The following is a 20,993-nucleotide window of genomic DNA, read 5'->3' on the forward strand; positions in this document are numbered from 1 at the left end:
TAGGCGGGCATTCTGCTGTATTATATTCCAACTCTTGGAGAAGTGTTTTAAACGTTTCCACGTCCTCTTTGCATCGTCCCGCAAGAATGACGTGCGACAAGTGCATCGGCAATTTGATGATGCATATCCTAATTAATTCCGCAGGACCGTATGGGTCGTATAAAAATTGATTTGCCTGCAGCATGTGGTCCAATAGGCATGCAGGGCTGCCGAAACCAGACTGGTTCAAATTTGGCAGCATAATTATGCCATGTTTGACACTGTCTTGTGCCGCTTCAGACCAATAGGCGGACAGAAAGGCTTGTTGAAACTCCCGAGTGGAGTTGCAGTGACGCACTGCCGACCTCATGCGAATCGCCGGTTCGCCTTCCAAATAGCCACACATATATTCTATCTTATGTGAACTTGCCCAGTCGCGGGGAAGACAAAACTCAAATTGCTCGAGCCATGCACGTGGACGTATTCCTTTTTGTGAATTTCGGAATATCTCAAACTTTCTCATCGTAAGGAAATGTTTGAAATCAAATCCCCGCATTTCCTCCCGGCGAGGCCCTTGTATGTTTCTATTCGTCTCATGTCTGCCCCTCAAAATACATTCTTCCCTGTCGTCAAAATCTCCCTCGTGGCCGGAGTCCCTCTCTGCACTGTTCGTACGGCTATTGTTAGTGCTATTGGCGAGTTCGGAATCACACGCCATGCGGTTTTCCAGATGCGCCACGCGTTCTTGTAATTCGCCTGTTACAGCTTTGTGCTGCCTGTTCACTTCGAACTGTCCCTTCTGAAATCTAAGAAGCGAACGAACTTCTTCGGTCTCTGCGGCCGCTACCGGTGTAGTATTGTTCTCGCTTTCCGTCAGCTTCATCGTGCCTACAATGTCCGCTAATGCCGCAATCTTATCATGTATTTGTCTCTTGTCCTCCGCCCCAGTCTGCTTCAATTGTTCTACTTGCTGTTCCAGCGCGTGAATCGCTAGACTGTTGTCCGCTATTGTGTTGCTAACGGACGTGGGACAATGCGTTTCCACCTCTTGGACCCTCGAGAGTACCTGCTGGTGTTCCCTTTGGCATTCTTCTCTCAGCGCTTGGAAATTCCTAAGTATCTGTTCTTCGCTCTCTTTAGATTCGGCAACGCCACTCCGCTTGCCCTGTTCTAAGGCTTGCAGACGGTCATCGATTTGTTCAAATGTACGGCCTAATTCTTTCATAATATCACTTTTTATTTCACTTTCCAGATTGTTTATTCTTTGTGAGATATCATCGGACACTGTCTGCATCGACTTGTCGACTTTATTTGTCTGCTGGATTAGTTTTTTGTCTATTTGTTCGCCTAGCTCTCGGATCGATTTTTCTGATTTCTGCGTTATTTGTTCGCCTAGCTCTCAGATCGATTTTTCTGATTAATGCGTCATTTGTTCGCCTAGCTCGCGGATCGATTTTTCGGATGATTCTTTTTGTTCTCGGAACGATTTTTGTGATTTCTGCGTCATTTGTTCGCCTAGCTCTCGGATCGATTTTTCTGATTTATACGTCATTTGTTCGCCTAGCTCGCGGATCGATTTTTCAGATTTCTGTGTGTTTTCTTTATTTTGTTGCAATAAGTCTTTCATGAGTTCTGCCAAATCAATTTGGTTAGTAGGAGGCAGATTTATTTCTGGCTCTGCTGTGAGCCCGTTCGACCTGTTTTGCATTTCGTCTGAAGTATTTCCCATTGTATTTTCGGAACTGTCCGACACATTAACATTCGAAATCAAATTATCCCCTTGGTCCATGTTGCTTAAGTTGTCGGACCGCTTACTTTTAGCTTGGTTACGTGTCTGCATTAGTGCAATTTACACCCAGTACGCGACACACTAATCAAAATAAATGTGTCCCCAAAATTACGACAGTCACACGAAAGATACCCAACCTAGTACGCACTTTTTCACACGCAAAACCAATTTTTATCTTTGATCGAAACAGTGGAATTTACAGGCGAGAAAAAAAAAACACACACACACATATAAAACACACAAATATAGAAAACAAAGCAAGACAAACAACACAACGCCGATCAACAACGCCGTGAATCTTTTGAAAGTCTGCTCGGAAACAACGCAAAAGTTGTTTGAGCGCTGTAGGGAAAAAAATTAAGATTATAACACGCTCGGAATCTAACGTTTCAGAGATTCCAGAGTCTAGCGGAATCACAGAACAGGGTCGCCATATGTAAGTTTGTTACTTTAATTTGTTATGATGAAAGCGGTACTGATGGACAATAAAAGCGGGTTAAAAGCTGTGAGCTGCCTGGGGAAGTTAACCTTGCATTACTGCGCAACTGTTTCACCAGGTATCCAGTCTAGCTTACCAAATTCCCAACCAGACTAACATTAATTATAATATTTTAATAGTCATACGACAACCGGTGATATACACTCCTGGAAATTGAAATATGAACACCGTGAATTCATTGTCCCAGGAAGGGGAAACTTTATTGTCTCATTCCTGGAGTCAGATACATCACATGATCACACTGACAGAACCACAGGCACATAGACATAGGCAACAGAGCATGCACAATGTCGGCACTAGTACAGTGTATATCCACCTTTCGCAGCAATGCAGGCTGCTATTCTCCCATGGAGACGATCGTAGAGATGCTGGATGTAGTCCTGTGGAACGGCTTGCCATGCCATTTCCACCTAGCGCCTCAGTTGGACCAGCGTTCGTGCTGGACGTGCAGACCGCGTGAGACGACGCTTCATCCAGTCCCAAACATGCTCAATGGGGGACAGATCCGGAGATCTTGCTGGCCAGGGTAGTTGACTTACACCTTCTAGAGCACGTTGGGTGGCACAGGATACATGCGGACGTCCATTGTCCTGTTGGAACAGCAAGTTCCCTTGCCGGTCTAGGAATGGTAGAACGATGGGTTCGATGACGGTTTGGATGTACCGTGCAATATTCAGTGTCCCCTCGACGATCACCAGTGGTGTACGGCCAGTGTAGGAGATCGCTCCCCACACCATGATGCCGGGTGTTGGCCCTGTGTGCCTCGGTCGTATGCAGTCCTGATTGTGGCGCTCACCTGCACGGCGCCAAACACTCATACGACCATCATTGGCACCAAGGCAGAAGCGACTCTCATCGCTGAAGGCGACACGTCTCCATTCGTCCCTCCATTCACGCCTGTCGCGACACCACTGGAGGCGGGCTGCACGATGTTGGGGCGTGAGCGGAAGACGGCCTAACGGTGTGCGGGACCGTAGCCCAGCTTCATGGAGACGGTTGCGAATGGTCCTCGCCGATACCCCAGAAGCAACAGTGTCCCTAATTTGCTGGGAAGTGGCGGTGCGGACTTAGCAGACACGCGCTTAGCCGGAGATCTTACCACTTCAGACGCTCGCCACGGACCGACTGCTTGGTCCCTTCCTGAGGGGTGGCTCACAAATACAAACGGAAGTGGCCAGAGGGGCAGTTTCCTATACCAACATGACAACGGACGGACAGGACCATACTAAGGGTAGAAACCTCTTTGCTTTTAGAAAGCGTAGCTACCTGTTCCGACGTTGGTCCTACTGTTCTCTAGCAGACAGCCTTGCCTTCTACCCTCAAGCATGCAACTAGAAATACATTTGCTCATTCATCCTCTCACACAGAAGGGAAGGGGGATGACAGTATCTTATCATATGCAGTATATAAAAGAAAGCGGATGTAGGTTCCGTATTAGACTGTGTGACATGAATTACATATAAACTGTGTTTTAAAGTGTAGTGGTGTGATAGATCGTTCTTGTTTATGTGTAAAAGTAACACGTTCCACTACTCAGTCTCCTCCCAGATAGTCAGAAACGCTACAGTAAATTTAGAAGAGGAATTTATGCCGTAAATGACAGTAGATTTAAGAAATTAAACATGAAAGGAATCCAACAGAGACCTTTCACTACATAATCCTTCAGTGTAATAACTCCACTTAATTGTTAACTATATACAATTACTTTACTTTCGCCGTACAAGCTCACTGTAATTCTTCCTATCTATTCTACAAATGACTTGAGACGGCTCACATGATGGACTCCCAAAGATTTTTGGCGTACTCTCCCAGGGTTAGGTGGTCTAATTTCAACTGATTGTTCCCGATTCCTGTCGTTACTCATTCCACCCCATCCTTGGTCAGACCGTTCACGAGTTTCTTTATTGTCATCCCATGATGCGCCATTACTTTGTGGCTCCCATCTGCGTTCATTTTGTTGCCTATATTCTCTGCCATAGTTCTTCCACTGTACATTGGTCCCACTACGATATCTATGGTCCATGTATTGGTAAGGCAGGCGATTTACATTGTTTTGCCAATTATGGCCTCCATTATTGCTTCCATTGTTCTCCCTTCTTTCACTTTGCAAGTCTCTCTGCCTACGTTTTTCTCGTGCCTGATGCTCATTGAAAGCGAACTCCAACTCCCTTATGATACCCTTGGATCCTTCTACGTCACTTCCACATCGGCAGAAGAGCGTTTGCTGGTAGGAAATTGGCAATTTCATGGAACACAATCTTATGATCTCAGCCGGTGTCCATGGGTCATCCAAATAATGAATTTTCTTGGTCAAGTTTACGAAATACTTCACCAGACTACGAAACCCTGAACTCTCCAGGTCTCCGCTCATCGTTATTCCTGTTTTATCCTGTCTTGTGTCACCTTGGACGAGTATGTGTTCAAAAATGCGTCACGAAACTCTTCGTATGATGTGCACGTTTTTGCAATGTCCCGCATGCATTCGGCCGATGTTCCCTCGGTATGTGAACATACGAAGTCCAGTTTGTACATCAGAGGCCAGTGAGGAGGTAATGATAAATCAAATTGTCCAATAAAAGTTTTTGGGTGTAAGACATTGCCCTCGTCTTTTTACTGCTGGAATTTTCGGACAGAGATAAAGTGCTAAAAATCGAAAATTTTATTAGAATTACTTCAAGCTCGGCCTACCACATTCTCACTTGGCGCTAACGTTTCCTGTCTACTGTTACCTAGGGTTACCTTGGGGGTCCTCTCTTCTACACCCTGTCGTGTTTTCATGACTGGAAAAATGTCCCATGGTGCGCATTATCGGGTAACACTTATGCATATGAAATATCTCATGTTTGTTTTCCGTATTCGCAATTTGCGACCCAGTCGTGCCCTGTGTAGAAGCGGGTGCCATATCTCTAAGAATATTTTGTTGCTCTGCAGATACGCTTTCAGTCTGTAGTTGACGGACAACTCTTACATTCGAGCACATTCTAGTAGCGTCTGGGCTTGGACATGATCGTTCTAAGTATGAACTGGCTCTTTCGGTTTCTGTTATTTCCAAATCGCTCACTATTTCTTTTCAGAGATGTGATTTTTGCGTAGGTTGCTATCTGACATCCTGAGATAATTGCTAAATTTCGCTGTCTATGTTTTCTTGAAATTGTGAGAGCTCAGCGGTCAATGCCTTAGTTGGCGCTATTTTTGTCTTTTGCAGCTTTCTTATTTCTACTTGCTTCACGCACCAATGTCATGTTTTCTGTCTTCTCTGATGTTTCAAGAGCAATCCGCTTTGCTCTCCACGCTAGTAATAGCGCCTCGTTTGCAGCTCTTCTCACCTCTGCAGTTTCTCGTTCTAGTGTTGTTCGGAGCGTCACAACCTCATTTTTAACTTCCCTTGTTTCATGTTTTATCGACAGAATCTCGTCACTAACATTTTGAATTTTACTTCTCATTTCAACACTAACGTTTTCAATTTTACTTCCCATTTCAGCATTAAAATTTTGAATTTTACTTCCCATTTCAGAGCGTACTTCATCATCCCCCTTTTTCATTTGGATACCAAATTCAGAGCTGATCTTTTGAATTTTGTTTCCAGTTTCACTTCCCATTTCTTCTAGGTATGCAAGGATGTCCAACACACCAGTGTTATATAAATCTTCTCTCCTACTGTGAATTTCTCTTCCTCTACTCTTAGGTGATCTTCTGTGCAGAAGAGCTTTTGTAAAGTTTGGAAGGTAAGAGACGAGGTACTGGCAGAAGTACAACTGTGAGGACGGGGCGTGAGTCGTGCTTGGGTAGCTCATTTGGTAGAGCACTTGCCCGCGAAAGGCAAAGGTCCCGAGTTCGAGTCTCGGTCCGGCACACAGTTTTAATCTGCCAGGAAGTTTCAATGCTAACTCTTTCTCATCCCATAGGCTTTCTTGAGTGCCCCGTCTATCTGCCATTTCTATGTTGGCACTACTAGTGATCTGCTGTGCGAGTAAGGGCGTTTTCGGCCTAGTTATCATGGAGTGATTCCTGATAACAGTTCTCTCTTAAAAGTACGCCCAATTTACAATACCTACATTTATTATGTAACGGTCATGTGTCATAAAATATCTACAACAAACAAGCTAAACTAATGGCAATGTCGTGAACGAGCAGCGTCGTTACAATACAAACAAAATACAACGACAAATGAAATAACATAAATATCAGTAAATTGCAGCCAGCGGGCAATACCTCTAACACGAAATATGATAAAATACAGACATATTATTTTTTAATCATAGCGCGTGACTTTACCACTGCAAACTATACAGGCGAACTGGTGATTACTATCAGTTACACTTAAACATAATAAATAGGAAATTTTATTTCCAATGTTTCAAACCACTTTATGACTACTATCAGAAGACTCTAAGTAGAATCCGGGTAGGGTATGCCATATCCAAGATGCTACTCAGGGCGGGTGTAAAATGAATGTGGCCGGCCGAAGTGGCCGAGTGCTTCTAGGCGCTATAGTCTGGAACGGCGCGACCGCTACGGTCGCAGGTTCGAATCCTGCCTCGGGCATGGATGTGTGCGATGTCCTTAGGTTAGTTAGGTTTAAGCAGTTCTAAGTTCCAGGGGACTGATGACCTCAGCAGTTAAGTCCCATAGTGCTCAGAGCCATTTGAACCCAAAATGAATGTGCGCAACGGAAAATACTAAATACGAAAATTACTGTGTCCAGACTAAGCGCCTGCAACTCTCGCTTCCCGCGAAGCAGACCGGTACAGCGGGCCCCGGTCTGAGTAGGGGTCGTCCCGGAAACACAGACGCTTCCCAGAGACCAAGCAGTATTTAGGCTGGTACAGGTGACTGGAGAGGTCCACCCCCAACCAGTTGCCGCGCCTTTACCGTTGTGTCCCACCCTCTCTCCATCTCCACACCCTCCAACGCAACTTCCACCGTTTACCCCTCCCGGATGAAGAGCTTCGCCCTGACATCTACCCTTCCTACAAACTCTAACCCCATCTTCCTGCCTCCTCCTCGGAGCTCCCTCTCCTCCCCCTCCCTCCTCCTGAGCGGCTACCGCCTCCTACTCCCCCTCCCTCTCTTGTGCCTCCTTTCAGTGTCTCTGCGCTCCCTCCTGCCCTTTTTTCCTTCTTCCTCTCCCGCCCCACGTGTCTCCTGCCTCTTCGTGTACCCACTGATTCCCCTTCTTCATCCCGCTGCTTCGCCTGCTGCCCCATGCTCTCAACTCCTTTTCCATCCTCTCTGCCCTTTCCCTTGGCAGGTCCCTCCTGGCACTTTTATTCTTCGTCATGTGTGCTCCAAGTGGGTTTTAAGTGTGTTGTTCCGAAGTGTTTTTACTACTGTTGCCGACTTTTAGCGTGTGCATGTTCATTCAGCGTCTTCTCTGAGTTTTGAAGACTCGTCAACTGTGTTTTTTAACTTTCTAGTGACTTTTTACTGTACACCATGAACGTCTCCATGTTAGTTTATTTCTTACCTCCACTTTCTTCCATTATTCTGTTTAAAGTTCCCCTTTCTCGCCTTATGTATGTAACATTTTATTCTTATTTTAAGTTGTTATGTCACTCGGCTGAAGAGCGGCGGACTGTGCCGCTGACAGCCCTCCCCTGCCCATATGGGGCAGGGGAATGAAATCACAATAAAGAAAAAAAACGTGGAGAGGCAGTTCATGCCGGGCGAGCCCACTGGTGTCATCGTAGCCGCAGCGTCATCGTCCACCATCGCCAGCGTACTGAAGCCATCCTTGCATCGCCTCTACTCGTCCTCGGACTCAGGTGACAGCAACGTGGACTCCATGCCGCTCTTCACGAGACGCCCGGGGCTTGGTTTGGTGAAGTTGTATGGCTACTACAGACAGTTTATGTTTGGAAGAATCTCTGATTTAGTTATTGGTAGGCTTGGAGGATCAGTCCTACCTCACGAATAATGTTTTGTAAATTTTGAAGAAAGACTTTAGTTTAAATAAAAACGCTATAACTCACACTCTGAGATTTTCCTATCCGCTGACGGCGGATATTTTAAAAATTAAGATTTGGCCCTGCTTGACTACCCCCTGAATCAGATCTTAGGATCTCTTAATGGTGGTATTATCCCCTCATTCTTGCTCTTCAATATTTAAATTAAAACATAAACATAATTGGATGATTAAGGGAACTAGTAACTACACTCCTGGAAATGGAAAAAAGAACACATTGACACCGGTGTGTCAGACCCACCATACTTGCTCCGGACACTGCGAGAGGGCTGTACAAGCAATGATCACACGCACGGCACAGCGGACACACCAGGAACCGCGGTGTTGGCCGTCGAATGGCGCTAGCTGCGCAGCATTTGTGCACCGCCGCCGTCAGTGTCAGCCAGTTTGCCGTGGCATACGGAGCTCCATCGCAGTCTTTAACACTGGTAGCATGCCGCGACAGCGTGGACGTGAACCGTAAGTGCAGTTGACGGACTTTGAGCGAGGGCGTATAGTGGGCATGCGGGAGGCCGGGTGGACGTACCTCCGAATTGCTCAACACGTGGGGCGTGAGGTCTCCACAGTACATCGATGTTGTCGCCAGTGGTCGGCGGAAGGTGCACGTGCCCGTCGACTTGGGACCGGACCGTAGCGACGCACGGATGCACGCCAAGACCGTAGGATCCTACGCAGTGCCGTAGGGGACCGCACCGCCACTTCCCAGCAAATTAGGGGCACTGTTGCTCCTAGGGTATCGGCGAGGACCATTCGCAACCGTCTCCATGAAGCTGGGCTACGGTCCCGCACACCGTTAGGCCGTCTTCCGCTCACGCCCCAACATCGTGCAGCCCACCTCCAGTGGTGTCGCGACAGGCGTGAATGGAGGGACGAATGGAGACGTGTCGTCTTCAGCGATGAGAGTCGCTTCTGCCTTGGTGCCAATGATGGTCGTATGCGTGTTTGGCGCCGTGCAGGTGAGCGCCACAATCAGGACTGCATACGACCGAGGCACACAGGGCCAACACCCGGCATCATGGTGTGGGGAGCGATCTCCTACACTGGCCGTACACCACTGGTGATCGTCGAGGGGACACTGAATAGTGCACGGTACATCCAAACCGTCATCGAACCCATCGTTCTACCATTCCTAGACCGGCAAGGGAACTTGCTGTTCCAACAGGACAATGGACGTCCGCATGTATCCTGTGCCACCCAACGTGCTCTAGAAGGTGTAAGTCAACTACCCTGGCCAGCAAGATCTCCGGATCTGTCCCCCATTGAGCATGTTTGGGACTGGATGAAGCGTCGTCTCACGCGGTCTGCACGTCCAGCACGAACGCTGGTCCAACTGAGGCGCCAGGTGGAAATGGCATGGCAAGCCGTTCCACAGGACTACATCCAGCATCTCTACGATCGTCTCCATGGGAGAATAGCAGCCTGCATTGCTGCGAAATGTGGATATACACTGTACTAGTGCCAACATTGTGCATGCTCTGTTTCCTGTGTCTATGTGCCTGTGGTTCTATCAGTGTGATCATGTGATGTATCTGACCCCAGGAATGTGTCAATAACGTTTCCCCTTCCTGGGACAATGAATTCACGGTGTTCTTATTTCAATTTCCAGGAGTGTATATAATTACAAATGCTGTTTCAGCTCACACTTTTACTGTAGATTAAAACCCCTTTAATTTAAAACTGTTTATATATCAATGTCCATTGGACATGAATAGATACAAATGAATTTTCTTACCAATAGGATTGATCAATTGCCCAAATCTGCCCTGTTTTATGGCTCCGCGATCTAATATAAATAATGCGAGACAACTGACATCATTTACGTACCAAACGCTAAAAGTACTTTCAAAGATGATCTAGAGTGGTGTGCAACCTCAGTGGAAATAAAATTTACGTGATCACCACTGTTTAGCCTTATAGCCCTAGTAAACGAAGCAATTAGTAATGTCACCGTATGTACTGTGTCCAGCGTATCGGAGTGATGGTTCTTGTACACGTCTGTGACGACAGAACAACTACGGCCACAAAATATATATATAAAAAAAATCTCTCATATCAAACACTAGGACGGCAGAAGACGGGCCTCTGATTACAATAATCTTATACTGTCTTCTCCTCTTCGTGGTCTACAGACAAGGAACATGAACTCCCAGCCACAAGGACGGAATCCAGATAACGTCTCAATGTGAGTATACGCAGAAGAAGTGCTCTAAATCACTAAATGCTGCGATTCTCTACCCGTAGGTGATGTCCAGAATCGTATAAGTTCGCAAACAGTACAGTGCCTAATTTTTCTAACCACAACATCTCCTGACAGGAAAGACAGCAAGTCCGTCTGTACCAACAAAGCTGATATTGAGCGATCGTCAAACACGAGCGCTCAAAATGGAAGACTCCCTTCTCTCCACCACTGGCTTCCCAGAATAGCTCGGTTCCCCTCCTTCGTAACTGCAGAAGGCGAATCATATTCTCGAAACCATGGAATATTGTTTCTCTCTACACATTCTTCCGCGTCCCGACCAACCATATTTTAGTCTTCGTCCAGGGCGGAAAATTTGCGAGGAAATACCTATTCCAGTTCATTAGGAATTCATACAATGGTACGCTTCTCAGAATAAATATCCTCGGAAATAACGCAGCCTGCGTGATTTCCCAGGTAGCGCTTCCTCGTTCCTCTCTGGTGCATCCAAGATTTTCAGAGTTTCCGAAGTATTATCCAATTATCCTTCCGGGCGGACGCCGCTGTATAGTGCCCCAACCGTCTGTCTTGAGTTGTCTCCCGTGTTAAGCAGGACCAACACATGTGTGCGGGCTTTTCCACCAAGGGCCTGAGTTATGCCTGCCATTTCATAGCCTCTGGCGTTCCAACCTCTTCTAGTATAGACAGTCATTCATTAGGCCGTTTTGATAATAAAGCCACTCCATCACCTTTCATGCAATAAGCGATAACAACTATTTACAAGGTGTACATGACAATGTCAGTCTTCTTTAAATATTCACATATACGACGTACAACCTATTAAATGATACCTAATTCCGGTTATAAATCACGGCAAAGTATGTAGATAAGTGCTTATGAGGTGCGAAGTTATAGCCATCTTACGAAGGTTCTAATGAACTTGTACTTTAATAAAGGTTGACATTGTACCCCAAGCAAAGTTCGTTAATTAGCGTAAAAAAATGATGCTTTGCTAGTCAGTGATAGTTGTGAGTTATCCAGTACATTCATGGCAAAGAAGTGTGTCGCAGTTAAGTAAACTTTTTGTTCATTTATGTAAAGAAGTGAAGTAGTATTTGAGCCATGGCGGCTCTAATCTTCACGTCATGGCATTACATGACCACCATGACTAATATGGCGGCGAGTGAGTGACGTGCGTTAGCTTGGCTCTCAAGTTTACGTGAAATCTGGATGTGTTTTAAGCAGTTAGGCTAGTCTACATATACTAAAGCCGTATATCTACTGCCAAGTGTCGTATTTTACATCACATACTGAGCACCAATTACACGGAATCGCACTTAAAATGGAAAATCGCCGAACAACGCGCAGTGCAGCCAACGGCCAGGCCGGAGACAGCGCAGGCGTGGAGTCCACACCGGTAGTTGCGGCCGCTTCGCCCGGCATCGCTGACATCGGCGCACTCGTGAAGGCTGAGGTGAGTGCCGCGCTGCAGTGCCGCTCTAAGGAGACGCTCGGGCTCGTTGTTCAAACTATCACTGCAGCAGTGACGGACAAAATACAGAAAACTCTGGAGGCGAATGCGAGCGAGACCCGTGCACCGGACGCATCGTTAAAAGCAAGTGAGGAAAAAGCACGACTGCTCGAACAGAAACTGGTTGAGAAGACGGACGAGCTCGAACAATATCAGAGACGCAATAATCTCAGACTGTTTGGCATTCCAGAGAGCAGCAGAGAGAACACAGATGAACAAGTGATAAACATTGTCCAAGAAAAGCTAGGCGTGCAGGTGACTCTGAGTGACATTGACGGAAGGGTGGGTCGTAGGTCGCCAGGTTCTACAAAACCAAGACCTATAATAGTGAAATTTGTGTCCTATAGGAAAAGACCTGAAATCTTCAGAGCAAAGAAGAATCTCGCGAAGTCGGGTCTGACAGTACGCGAGGATCTGACATCTGAAAGACTAAACCTTTTGAAGAGAGCGATTTCGAAATTTGGGCTACAGAATGTATGGACAAATGACGGCTGGATAATGGTTAAGACCGAAAACGGAAAGAGAACAATTTGCAGTGTTAATGAACTCGAAAGCCTGTGCTTTAGAAGCTAAATCAGTATAATCTTGCTGCCACTAACCTGTATGTTTATATTGTTTGCTCTGTCAACCATAACTTAGCTAATGTATTATCAAATTTTTCGTTTCTCCAAGTAACTATTTTTTATCTCTAATTGTTTTCCAATGTAATTCTGTTATTATTTGTATTATCAACTTTTCGTTTCTCCACATAACTATTTTAATCTATAATTGTTTTCTCCTGTAATTTTGTTAATTATTACATAAGGTTGTCTCACTTCGATCTTTAATTAGCAACCCACCATCATGCTTTAGTTGTTATCCTCATAAGTGCAATTAATATCACACTCAACCGTTTCGTGCAGATTACTCCCGTTGTGTTTAGCGAAATTCCTTCCCCTGCCGGCCCACGGCTACTTCCAGACCCGTTGCAGACCTCGCTGACCTTGCCCGCAGTTCAAGTTGCCTCCCCGGGGACCCACCCCCTCCCCCTCACGGCCGCTCACCCTGCTCAGAACTGGGAGGACACTCCCTCACCCCTTCCCCTTCACATGCCTTCCGCATTCCTCATGCCAGACCCTCTTGTCACCGCTAACCACGACCCGCAAACATCTGTCGGCAGTCTCCTCGGGAAATCAACACCCGAACGCACCAAGGTGCATATTGCACATGCAAATGTCCAATCTCTGCCAGCTGACTTCGACGAGTTCAAATATATATTTCAGACTACTGATATACGCGTAATACTTTTGTCAGAGACTTGGCTGAAACCAAGTATTCCTACAAATTCCGTGAACCTAGATGGCTGTATCTTCCTCAGGTACGACAGATGCAACTGACGAGGGGGCGGAGTAGGAGCGTACATACGCTCTGATTTGTCACCTACTGTACTACACACATCCGACAACAATGTAGATAAACAAGAGGAATATATGTTCATAATGATCAAATCCCTTAACAGAAAGTGCTTAATATGTGTCCTTTACAAACCTCCTAAAGTAGGCGGGTTCGCCTGCTTCGAAACTGTTCACTCTAGTCTCGAATCGTCATATGAACACGTAATTATAGCAGGTGACACTAACATTAATTTTCTGTGCAATAGTCCTTCCACTGGGAAATTTAAGAGGATGCTTTCTTCCACAAATATGACGCTACTTCAGCTGGCTCCTACTCATCACACGACTACCAGTCACACTTTCATATATATATATTCGCAAAGAAATCTCCAAACAGAATAATCCGCACCTCTCAAATATCTGCACCTGGCATGTCGGCCCATGCCATCATTTTCATGACGTATTCACTAGAATGTCCTAGAAAAAAACGAAAACTGTCTACATACCGAGACTTCAAACGCATAAATTTGCCTGAACTCGAAACTGAGGCACAAGAAATAGTTTGGGGGATGACCTCTACTCCCCTCATGGACATAAACGACAAACTCCAAGATATCTCTACCAAAAGTACTAAACTATATGACAGATATGCTCCAATAAAGACCAGAAAAGTAAAAAGGAAACTTGCACCTTGGCTGACTGATGAACTAAAACAGCTCATGAATCTCAGAGACGCTGCTCATCGAGCATACAAGATACAGCCTACACCTGAAAATCACATTGTATACAAGCAGAAGCGAAACAAAGTCAGTCAATCGGTGAGAAACGCTAAGCTCAGGCATGCTGGTACATTAGCTGACAATAGATGTAGACCAGCTATCCCGTGGAAAAATCTCCGTAGTCTCGGTTTAGGCAAAATAAAAGTTGCAGAAAATTCCATGGTCCCAGCTGAAGAACTAAACCGATTCTTCACATTACCTGCAACCACAATTGAACCGCAAAAAAAAACAGAGAATCGTTGATTACTTCATGGGGGTGAATGACTGTAGCAAAGAAAAATTCTATCTACGGCACGTCACTTGCAATACTGTCAAGAAAGCCATAATGCGGATTAGATCAGCATCTACTGGACATGATGGCATCACTATGCAGATGGTAAAACTTATTATTGATCAACTACTGCCCTCTATAACAGACATTTTCAACGACTCATAATCACAAGTGTTTTCCCTGAGACCTGGAAACTGGGACAAATTAAGCCACTGCCTAAAAAGGACATCGCCACAGCACCCTCTGACTACCGCCCCATCTGCTTTCTTCCTGCACTATCAAAGGCCTTAGAGTATATAGTCCATGACCAACTCACCAACTACCTAACTACTAACAACCTACTAGACGAATACCAATCAGGTTTCCGTAAACATCGAAGCACAACATCCGCACTGATAAAGGTGACAGATGACCTGAAACTTGCCATGGACAGACAAGAAGCGACTATCATTTGCTTCTTAGATTTCAGCAAAGCATTTGATACTGTCGACTTCGACATCTTACTAGCCAAACTTGGCGGTCTAAATTTCTCGCCAAGTGCAGTGCAATGGTTTCGCTCATACATGACGTGTCGTCAGCAACGCGTCCTGTCCGGGAATATAAAATCACAATGGCGGCAGGTAGTGTCAGGCGTTCCCCAAGGCTCAGTACTAGGTCCCATACTCTTCTCTCTGTATGTCAATGATGTGTCATCGGTTCTGACTTATTGCAAATATCATATGTATGCTGATGACCTTCAGTTGTATCTAAGTGCGGAACCAAACAATCTGAAGAAAGCTATTGAAAACTTCAATACTGATCTCGATGCACTGTCAAAATGTGCACAGGACATAGGACTAAAACTAAACCCATCTAAAACCCAAGCGGTACTTGTTGGTCACGCTAAGCTCATTAGCCCAAAACATCAGGAATCCGTACCATCTCTTATCTTAAATGGAACAAATATTAACTCTCCCTCAGCAAAGAGTTTGGTAGTAATTATAGATGAAAATCTAAATCGGACAGAGCACGTAACTGCAGTGTGCAAAAAAGCATCAGCATCCCTTCATGTCCTACAAAAATATAAAAAACTCTTCCCTTTCGATCTGAAAAAGAAATTAGTACAAACGCTTATATTCCCAATCATTGATTACAGCGATATTATCCTACAAGGCCTCTCTCAGGCAAACTCACGACGTCTGGAACTGGTCATGAACGCCTGCGGCCGATATATCTGTGACATTCGACTTTTTGATCACATTTCACCAGCATATGCAAAATTGTCCTGGCTGCGTGCAGACAAACGCAGAGATTTCCATACACTCTGTCTCATCTACTGCCTTATAAATGTACACTGTCCCTCATATCTCTCCTCGTTCTTAACGCTTATGTCTGAACAACATGACAGAAACACACGTTCCCATCATAATAAAATCCTCTCTGTTCCACTGCATCGCTCAGTCACCTTCTCCAAGTCCTTTACAGTAGCGGGAACCCGACTCTGGAATAACCTCCCTTGGTAAGTTAGAGAACTTAAAAACATGTCCAGCTTCAAAAGACAGTTAATGACGTATCTACTTAAGCAACAGTAATGCTTTCCTTTGTACACGAATGCACTTCACCTCATTACTTCCCTCTTTCCCCCTCCTTAAGTCTCCCTCCCCCAAAACTCGCTATACTAGTAAACATCTACTTTACACACCAAGATATTAATGTACATCTGCACAAATCTTCATTACTATTGCCCATTTTTCTCATATTTTTCATTATTATTTAATTTTTTTGCTGTTACTATTATTACTTTTATCATAATTTGTATGTATAGCACCTGTCGTAAAAATACTGCCAGTACTTACTTTATTAGGTCTTAGTCATTATTCTTTATTCATATTGTGACTAGAGTAATCTATTTTCTTATTTAAAGTATTGTCATGATGTAACTCTGATGTGTGAAATCCTGCATGTGTGAGACACTGGTCCAATGTAAGAGAGGGCCTGATGGCCCTAATCTGATCAGGTTAAATAAATAAATAAATAAATAAATACATTGGCGACACTAACTAATTGGGTTGCCGATATCGATTCGATCGTATGTCACGAGCTAAGGTCTTTGGTCGAGGTGTGTGTCTTAGTGGTTTGGCGGGACCTGGAGGACAAGTGGCTGGAGACTTGTTCCTTTTGGGAAGTCCTCCGGCTGTACAGCGTTGGTCTCGAGAAGACGCGAAAGGTTACATTGGTCGCGGGCAAGCCTTGCTGGATCGCTTAAGGATTGGCAGCGGCGGGCTGCGGGAAGACCTACGGACGTTGCATGGAACCTGGTTCCTAGCCTACTCTGCAAGCTAAAGTTTTATGGCAGCCCGGAAGGACTGGGGACAATAACACGCTGGCTGGAATCCTGCAAGTTACGGCTTCTTCACACTTGAGTGTAGTTAAGTGTTGTTCTCTTGTTTTCGAGTACTTGATATGGTAAGGTCACGTCTGTTGTAAGATGTCGTGGTCTCCTGACCTTCATTGCTTACATATTCCGCCCTCACAATCATATTTCGCACATCAAGACGCTTCATTCGAACCCAAACTCGATAAGATAAAGTCAATCTTGTATGAATTAATGTAAACGATATGCAATTAACAAGTAAGCACACTGTGGTTGAAATACTTGAGGATGGCGTACACACATACATTCAAGACACGACGGTCGCAGAAGCTTTTAGTTCAGGAAAGAAACCGCACAATGGGACGCCGGTCCCTTCAGAGGACGACCCAGCCTATGTCGGCTGGTGACGGCCCGTGTAGCAGAGAGCGTGGGCCTGAGTGAAAGGGGGGAACAACCCCATGTTCGGCCTAAAAGCAAATTCCGCTACATTGTGTGGGAGCGGCCAGCCTACGCATTCTTTACACATAGCACGCAGTTTCAGAGGTTTTCACAGGGAGAGAGCAAACGCCAAACGCCAATGCTACAGGTTTCCGGATTGGTCGGCTTAAACGAAACGTCATTCTCCCGTTTTAGAAGAGCAATGATAATTGGCAGACGATATTTCTGACGCCTTGAGCTGAAGGAATAATGGAAGAGACCGAAAGATATACCCCTTCACGTCTGGCGTGGAGAGGCGCCGTTCCGTTGTCGCTCTTGGGGTGAGGAACAAATCTCTCCTCAGTACTTCACTACATTGAGTCCTTGCGATTAAGCGTTGTTCACTGTGTTGGCCGACACACTTATTGTGCGGTGTGAACGGACGGAGTTATAGTTAAACACCTGCGAGCGAATTTTGAATGGCATCGCGGTGGACTGGTTATCTGACCAGTGTACCACGCCAATAGTTAGACTAGGGGCGAATAGGAATCCTTGACTTCATCAAGGCATAGGGAGAGTTTCACTGGCGAAGGTCAATCCAGATAGAACGAGAGTTATCTTATTGGTCAGCAGCGAGCGGCGCAGACAGCAATCATCGCAGCTTACGGTATTGTGCACTACAGCTCTTGCAAGCCCCATATTTCCTCCACAGCAGTACACTTCTCTGCATTTCACATGTGACAGCCTCGACCGTACCTAGCAACATATTAAAGGATAATTATTCAAGTTGAGTAGGCGCGCCTCTCAGCCATTCTGGAAAGTCAACAACCATCTTAAACTTTGTATAGAAATTTCATTAGCGAATCCTATCCTTGAGAGGTAACTTCTCATCCCGAAAAGAACCAGGATATAACTTGTTCAATTCATAACTAAAAGTGCCATTCTGATTTCTGAGAATTTTTGCAAAAAAAATAATAACTTTCGTTAGTTTTCATGTTTTTCTTACACTAACTAGCACTACTCCAACACCCACGTATCCCACTAGTTACGTAAGAATTTTTTTGAATTTTTGTGTCATTTTCTTACAGTGGACGACTCCAGAAGATATTTATTGCTGAAAGTTTTTCAGGAATTTCTCTTTAGAACGTTAGGAGCGTCTGTCTGACATCTGTAGTAATGTGGGGGTGGTAATTGCATCTTGTAGGAGCCACAGGGTAAAGGGTACATCTCAGATTAATCCGTTGCGCAGAATAACAGATCAACCCCACACGCTCAGACTGTGTTATATGGAATTGCAAATGTTATATTAACGCGCCTACGAGTGATTGAGCGCATGATCATCTGTCAGTGTTACTATTCGCAACTTGTGTTCCAGGTCATATATTCCCTGTTATAAGTTCCATGAAGGGAATTAAATTCTAATACTATCTGTGTGGGAGGCAAAGTAATCATGGCATATGTGTCTGCTTGAGTTTTTACGTCAGCCGGAGCTGATTTTCTGGCTTCTGTACAATAGTAATTTTAATGAGTGTTAATCTTGTAACACGTATTGGAAGCTGCTTGTGCATTATTTCACATTTTCTGCTCCTTAGGCATTCTTGTGTGTAGCCTTATTGGCGCAGATTACTGATCTCTTTCCATATGTCTTGCCAGGGTAGCTTTGGTGGCAAACAACGTATTCCTGTTTGCTGGGCCAGAGCACCGGTGGCACCTCCGTCCTGACAGTGCGTCTGCCGCCCCTACGTGAAGTTGGTCTCTCAATGCTTGCCACGGCGGAGTGTTGTCGGTCAGGCGCGAACTAGTCGTTTGCTCTATTTGGCGAATCTGATGAGCTCAGGAGGTTTAAGACGAGTTTGCCAAACCCGAGGATCCTTCCTCATTACGCCTCTTTAAATACTCCTTTAAACCTTGCACTATTATTACTACTTCTCGTTGAGTTAAATTTAAGACCTATTACTTATCAATATAAACTGTCGAACCTTACCTTGGTCCAAAGTTATTAGCTAATTCCACTTATTATGAAATTTGGTTCCTCACTCCTTGTTGCCTGTGGTAGCAGTCTGCTGTAGCCCTCAGCTTACTTTGAATTTTGGGCAATTGTATATTTATTAGAGGTTCTAAGTACATTTCAGTTGCATGTACTCACAACTTATCTTCACTTTTGGGCAATTACATATTTGTTAAAGATCATTATCAGTGTTTGTTTGGAGTATATAGGTACAGGTACAATCAGTTTCGTGATTTGTGAGCCTTCTTGTAGTTCGATGAATGTTATCTAATTCTGTAACGGCTACCTATGCTTGGAAACTGTTAGCACATTTAATATGGCCGTCATTGTAGTTCATTTGGTTGGTAAAATGATTTGTTGAACATGTTTGCACCCACGCCCAGTTCGTGAGATTTTTTTTTTATTTGGAACTGCTGTTAATGGTATAATTGTTAAAATTTGTTTTTAAATAACTGAGCCTGTTCGGTTTCCATTGTAAGAATTCTTATTCTTCTAATGTTTTTTAATTGTTGTTATGTGATAAAGAGTATAACATGAAACAGCGAATGACGAAATATGTGGATATACCTTCCATGAGTTTTCCTTAAAGCTATCCCAACCCTAGTTGTGACGTATCAATATTTCGTGTGTCCTAGTTTGATGAGGCTTCTCGGAGAACAGTGTAAAGAAGCCACTGTTACGTTTAGACGAAATTAGTTTCGTCTGGCCGCAACACAAATAGTACAGAAATATTTTTGCTACCCATCCTCACATTTCCCCAACGACGACACTTTCTTACGAATATCAGTAGTAACTGCAAAAATTTGAAAATTGCTGCCCAAACTATCTGAGAGATTGTTTACGTCCATGGAAACCAGGACCTAGCCCATTATACTTCCATGGGTACTGCAGAAGTCACTTTTAATAACTATCTCTGTAGCAGATCAAGTATTGTTTCCGGTACTCCAAATGGTTTCCAGCTTGTTACATACCTCAGAGCCTGAGATCCAGAAACCTTAGAGTACGAATTTACCTGTTGACCCGAGTCCACGTTCCTCAGAGTATTGTATTCCAAAAGAGGGAGCTGTGTTTCCCATAAGCGATGCTTTCTAAATCAGTGTTCATTGTAGAATGTGGGTTCCTGCCTCTAGAAAACACATTATCATAGCGTGTACAACACTCTCAACGACGAAGCTGCGGTCTGAGGTGAGAATAATGATCTGTAATTTGTGCCTGTGATATTTTTCTCTTCTTATAAATAGGACCAGCATGCCCTTTTATTGATGCGCTTAGGAGTGCTCGCTGTGGGAGGAATTCGCAAAAAATGTAATCGAAGACAGGGTAACGCCACAGTGTGTTCCCTGTGAAATAGAAGTAGTATTCCGTGACAGTGTGGCACAGAACACGTAATGAACAGTTGATTTCAATGGAATTATCCGAGGAAAAGTTATGAACACCTCATTTTAATATACTCAGTCCAAGACAATCTATAAAATGATAAATATATTTGTCAGGAGTAATAATGTAAAAGGTACACGTTTATCGGCACGTTCGAATGAGGTAGCCTGTAATACGTACATTTCCTGAAAATGAATTTGTAAACCAAGTAGAAAAACAGGAAGCAGGTAACAAGCGGTAATGGGTATTCCCCAAGTCAAAAATTCAAACGGCTCTGAGCACTATGGGACTTAATATCTGAGGTCATCAGTCCTCTAGAAATTAGAACTAATTAAACCTAACTAACCTAAGGACATCACACACATCCATGCTTGAGGCAGAATTCGAACCTGCGACCGTAGCAGTCGCGCGGTTCAGGACTGAAGCGCCCATAACCGCTCGGCCACCGCGGCCGGCACCCCAAGTCAGTCTGATCA

The sequence above is a fragment of the Schistocerca cancellata genome, chromosome 6, assembly GCF_023864275.1.
Source record: "Schistocerca cancellata isolate TAMUIC-IGC-003103 chromosome 6, iqSchCanc2.1, whole genome shotgun sequence".
Classification (NCBI taxonomy): Eukaryota; Metazoa; Arthropoda; class Insecta; order Orthoptera; family Acrididae; genus Schistocerca; species Schistocerca cancellata.